A 6,595-nucleotide genomic window follows, 5' to 3' on the forward strand; every position below is an offset into this window, starting at 1 on the left:
ACTGTCAATTCTGCTCTCTGCTGAGTGCACACACAGTTATAAATATGAGTGAAAGTTCCTATGTGTATCCCCAGCTCTGGGGTGGATCTGTTCATATAACAATCAATTCTCATAACAAAGGATGAGGAAGTATTGTTATTCTCAGTTTATAAATGATGACATAGGTGTGTGATTTGGCAGGAAATGCATCCCAAGTAAGAGAATCTGCAACATGAATTCATTAAATTGCTTAAAACATATGAAATGTTCAGAAAGATTCAGATAATATTGTCATTGTTTTTAGAACAGTAAACATTAGTTTCTGACATCATTTCCTTACCTGTTAAATGTACAAAATAATGCCAAACACAATGTTATTCTAATTACTGAAATGAATTGTGTGCATAGTACTTTGTACCTTGGAAAACACAGAATTCACATTAAAAGTTCATTATTAACAATTAGTAGATTCTTGAAATTAGTCACCAAATATAGGTTATTTTGTAGTGTCTTTATATTTTATTACATTTCCATCATTATTTATATTAAATATTATAATACTTTTCTACCTGGGGCTCCTGCCTCTGTCTTCTACTCTACTGAATCTCACTCAGCTTCATCCAGGACACATGAGACTAGTAGCCAAGATTCCCCTTACTCAACATCCTTGTGATCCTTTTATTCATTCTTTATTCTCATTTCTCATTCTCCATTTCCTAATAATAAGGTGTAAATTTTTTTGCATTTAAATAGATATCTAGTACATTCATCTTCTACCTCCCTTTTTGGGCTAAGCTACTACTGGTGTATGAAATGCTTTATTTCAATTCAGGGTGAAACTCATTCCAGATACGTAAGTATACTAAGATACCTATCATCCAGTTTACAATAGTATATAGTAATTTTTTCATACTATTCACCCAGGAGCAATTTGAGAAATCCTTAAGAATTCAGAGTCCTTTGTTCCATCTAAAAACATAAATGATACCACAAAAATATACAAATATCTTAAGATTTCACAACTCAGTGGAATTCAGGCATTTAATGTTTATTAGAATGGAAAAGTTAAATAAATCCAAGGTTCTGTCAACCTTTCCAGGTAATATAATAAACTGCCACATGAAACACATGGAGTCTACAAACAATGTGACAGAGTTTGTTCTTCTGGGACTTACACAAAACCCAAAGATGCAGAAAATTATATTTATTGTGTTTCTGCTCATCTACATCATCTCTATGGCAGGAAATTTGCTTATAGTGATAACCATCATTGCCAGCTCATTCTTGGGCTCCCCCATGTGCTTTTTCCTGGCCTATCTCTCCTTTATTGATGCCTGATATGCATCTGTCAGTACTCCTAAAATGATTTTGGATTCACTCCATGAAAAGAAGACCATCCAATTCAATGGATGCATGGCCCAAGTCTTTGGAGAACATTTCTTTGCAGGTGCTGAGATTATTCTGCTCACAGTGATGGCCTATGACCGCTATGTGGCCATCTGCAAGCCCTTGCACTATGCGACCATCATGAACTGGAGAGTGTGCATACTGCTAGTGGGAATGTCTTGGGTGGGAGGCTTCCTCCATGCAACCATCTAGATCCTCTTCATCTTCCCACTACCCTTCTGTGGTCCTAATGTCATTGATCACTTTATGTGTGATCTGAACCCTTTGCTCAATCTGGCCTGCACTGATACCCACACTCTGGGGCTCTTTGTTGCTGCCAACAGTGGGTTCATGTGCCTGTTAAACTTCCTCCTCCTGCTGATCTCCTATGTGGTCATTCTACACTCCCTGAGGACACACAGCATGGAGGGCAGGCACAAGGTCCTGTACACCTGTGTCTCCCACATTACAGTGGTCATTTTATTCTTTGTTCCCTGCATATGTACACAAGAGACCTCCAACTAATTTATCCATTGATAAAGCAGTTGCTGTATTCTATACCATAATAACTCTCATGTTAAATCCTGTGACCTACACTTTGAGAAATGCTCAAATGGAAAGTGCCATTAGAAAATTGTTTAGCAGGAAAATTATTTTATAAATGAATGTGCCTAAATTCCAACATTGATTCAAGAGAGGAAAGGATGAATTAACATTTTGTAATATCTCAGCAAAATATGTCAGACGGTAATGAAAAATAACTGTTATTCATAAACTCTGCTTTGAAAGAAGTAGAAATAGGTTCAGAAAATGGAGACAACCTAACCCAGGACAATTTATAAATATTACAAGTTTCTACCAAATCTGGTACAGTTTTTTTCTAACTTTATCTGTTTATATGGATTTATAGTGCTTCCTTCTAGTAAAAGTAAAGATGTCAAAAAAACACTGGTATTGATCAATTACTTCTATAACACTAAATCAGGTAAACACTGCTATTGTTCCTGGCAGAAATGGGGAGTTATCAGAACAGATGTACTGATGATCCAGTAACCAGAATATGACTGATTTTCTGGACCACCTGCTTAGCTCCAGTCATATACTGTCAGCAATAATTTTACTTGTTACAATTTTTGAGTAAAGGACTGTACTTAGCATATTATAATACTATTTGATTATCTATTACTAAAATTAAGGCATTTTATCATTATTCATTATTATTTTATAAATCAGAATGGATGGTCACATATTTTTAATATTATAGTGTCTCAGTACTTCGGGTCATTTATTTACTTTAAAAGTGGTAAGAAAGATTCACCCATGTTTCTAAGTTTCCTTTTAGTCTTTAGAACCAGGGTATCACTCATATCACTGCCTGCTGATAACCCCTTAGAAAGAATGATGAGTTAAATAAAAGAGTGCTTTAATGTCATTCCAGAATTCCTATATACTAAAAGTGCAGTTATAATCCATAAAGCACTTGCCCACTAGCTGCCAATATTTTACACAAGTTGCACAATATTTGAAACCTAATTACATATTAAATAAATTTTAAAAAGTATAAATCACAGAAGTGAATTCAATAAAATGTACACTAAAAGTAATTACATGAGATTCCAGGAAATTTTTTTGCCTTTATTTTCTTCAGATGAGAATTCTGAAGAGAATTCTCAATTGCTTTCTAAATGAAACAAAAATTTGTCTAACTTTAACTTAGACTGAGGAATTGGAATGAATATAGAACTAAGTCTTACAATATATGAAAAGTGTTTACCTTGATATTCCCTCAGGAGGACCTCATTATTCTACAAATGTGAGCTGCTTATAATTTTCCTGTTTCTTTGTGATTATATTTCATTATTAAAAGTTGTTTTTCATAACACATAGATCTTTCTACACACAAAGAAATTACAGGATTAAGTATTTTCAACGCAATTCTTCCTTTACTCATTAATAAACAGAGTTTTGCTTCCAAGGAATATATTTTGGTGGGTTTCTGGTGTGACTTAAAGTACAATTAGCTCCTTCCTTTCTAAATTTAAAATCTATTGAGAGTCTCTCAGAAAGGAGTAGAAAATTACTGCTGAATATTACAAAGAGTAAGGACAGAAAGGGTGATATGAAATGACACACAATAGATACCAAACAGAGATCTGGGTCATGAGTCAAGAAGCTGCTCAATTCACAATAGCTAGATTGTGGAACCAACCAAGATGCCCTTCAACTGATGAATGGATAAAGAAACTGTGGTATATATACACAATGGAATATTACTCTGCATAAAGAATAAAATTATGTCATTTGCTGGTAAATGGATAGAGTTAGAGAATATCATACTTAAATATCATAAGTTAAATAGGTCAATCCCAAAAAACCAAAGATGGAATATTTTCTCTGATAGTGGATGACCATACATAATGAAGGGGGTGGAGGGACAGGGGGGAAAAGAAGAATGAGAAAACTTTGGAGAGTTTAGAGAAAAATGGGGTGGCAGGGGGTGGGGTAAGAAAAGATAGTAGAATGAGACAGACAATATTATCCTATGTATATGTATGATTACATGAATTGTATGACTACATTGTGTACAACCTTGGAAATGAAAAGTTATACTCCATTTATGTACAATAAATCAAAATGCAGTCTGTAAAAATAAAAATTAAAATTAAATAAATTTGACAGAAAAAAAAAAGAGAAGTATTTGTAGACGGAAAAACATCAAGAATGACATCCCAGGGCTAGGGTGGGATCAGTAGAGTGAATAGTCAAGATAAGAAGTCAAATCATTCCTAGGACAGATTAAAAAAAAAAAAAATACTGCAGAAAAACTTCAATTCAACTTAGTTGTAGTTATTAAATGATCCATTCATTCAACACTATTTTCATTAAAACCCCACTAGTGCCAAGCATCCTGCTGCACACTAACTTAGTATAAATGTAAATTGTAACTTCTGAGATTTGAGAGACAGAGAAGGCCAAGATCAGAAAATGTCTCAATATTGTTAAAGCTTAATGTTAAGGACTGTGGATCAAACATTGAAAGCATTTCTAATCTAGCAAGTGATGTAGTTAGAACCTTGTTTTATGAATCAAGGGGAAAATAACAGATTATCAACAGAGTACAAAAGGTTTGTGTCCCCTGGCCTCCAGGCAGACCACTTTATACAGTAAGAGCTGCAGAGGCCAAAGCTAAAGCCAGACTTCACTTGAGACAACGTACTTTCTTCCCTACCATATTGGCTCCCCTGACTTCCATATGTCACTTGGTAAAAATCTTCATCTCCAGTTCTGTCTCTGTGGAACACAAACTGACAGAGAGAGAGAGGAATTGCTCCCCAAATATTCTTAAAAGCTGCAGATAACAAACTGATATAAGAAGGAAGATTAGAAAGAGAAGAATCGTGGGTGAGATCCAAATTTCCATCATCACATGGATGAGGGAATTGAGAAAATTGAAGAAAAAGAAGTAAGAGCTTTTGCAAAGTGAAAAAGGCCTGTCCATTTCCTGTAGAAATGCCCTCCCTCTACCTGAGGATTGTCTCTTCAGCCCTGTTTTAGGATTGCTCTTACACGGCCTGAGAAAACTATAATGCCTCTCCTGAGGCAGGCAGGCTCCCCTGTTTTGTAGCACCATGGCGGCCAGGAAGTCAACCACTGCAAGTTAGTGTAAGCCTTGACCATGGTGCCCAGGCTACCTGCAACCTGGATAGAGTGACCAGTGTATAGGAACCTTCTGCCCAGTGACATTTTATTTATTTATTTTTTCTTTTTTTTTTATTGTAAACAAATGGGATACATGTTGTTTGTCTGTTTGTACATGGGTTAAAGGCATACCATTTGTATAATCATAAATTTACATATGATAATGTTGTTTGATTCATTCTATTATTTTTCCCTACCCCCCACCCCTCCCACCCTTCTTTTCCCCCTCCCTAACCCTAACCCTAACCCTAACACTAACTCCCCCCACCCTCCCCCTTATGTGTCATCATCGACTTATCAGTGAGATCATACGTTCTTTAGTTTTTTGAGATTGGCTTATCTCACTTAGCATGATGGTCTCCAATTTCATTCATTTGCCTGCAAATGCCATAATTTTATCGTTCTTTATGGCAGAGTAATATTCCATTGTATATATATACCAAAGTTTCTTTATCCACTCATCAATTGAAGGACATCTAGGTTGGTTCCACAGTGTGGCTATTGTGAATTGAGCAGCTATGAACATTGATGTGGCTGTATCTCTGTAGTATGCTGATTTTAAGTCCTTTGGGTATAGGCCAAGGAGTGGATAGCTGGGTCAAATGGTGGTTCCATTCCAAGCTTTCTAAGGAATCTCCACACTGCTTTCCAGAGTGGCTGCACTAATTTGCAGCCCCACCAGCAATGTATGAGTGTACCTTTCTCCCCACATCCTCACCAAAACCTGTTGTTGCTCGTATTCTTGATAATCGCCATTCTAATTGGGGTGAGATGGAATCTTAGGGTGGTTTTGATTTGCATTTCTCTTATTACTAGAGATGTTGAACATTTTTCCATATGTTTGTTGATTGCTTGTAGATCTTCTTCTGTGAAGTGTCTATTCATTTTCTTAGCCCATTTGTCGACTGGATTATTTGAATTCTTGGAGTAGAGTTTTTTGAGTTCTTTATAGATTCTGGAGATTAGTGCTCTATCTGAAGTATGATTGGCAAAGATATTCTCCCACTCTGTAGGCTCTTTCTTCGCATTGCTGATAGTTTCCTTTGCTGAGAGAAAGCTTTTTAGTTTGAATGTATCCCAGTTATTGATTCTTGCTTTTATTTCTTGTGCTATGGGAGTCCTGTTAAGGAAGTCTGGTCCTAAGCCGACATGTTGAAGATCGGGACCTACTTTTTCTTCTATAATCTGCAGGGTCTCTGGTCTGATTCTGAGGTCCTTAATCCATTTTGAGTTTAGTTTCATGTGTGGTGAGAGATATGGGTTTAGTTTCATTCTGTTGCATATGGATTTCCAATTCTCCCAGCACCATTTGTTGAAGAGGCTATCTTTTCTCCATTGCATATTTTTGGCCCCTTTGTCTAGTATGAGAAAATTGTATTTATTTGGGTTTGTGTCCATGTCCTCTATTCTGTACCATTGATCTACCTTTCTATTTTGGTACCAATACCATGCCGTTTTTGTTACTATTGCTTTGTAGTAGAGTTGAAGATCTGGTATTGCAATACCCCCTGTTTCACTCTTCCTGCTAAGG

At 36.1% G+C, this 6,595-nt stretch overlaps 1 pseudogene across 1 annotated transcript; it reads left to right on the top strand.

Moving 5' to 3' along the window:
- Positions 1-1,098: 1,098 nt before the first annotated feature.
- Positions 1,099-2,026, top strand: LOC306639091 (olfactory receptor 4C13-like; annotated as a pseudogene). Its single transcript has one exon. The product of its transcript is annotated as an olfactory receptor 4C13-like (transcript).
- Positions 2,027-6,595: the final 4,569 nt, after the last annotated feature.

This window comes from Sciurus vulgaris, assembly GCF_902686455.1.
Source record: "Sciurus vulgaris genome assembly, chromosome: 11".
Classification (NCBI taxonomy): domain Eukaryota; kingdom Metazoa; phylum Chordata; class Mammalia; order Rodentia; family Sciuridae; genus Sciurus; species Sciurus vulgaris.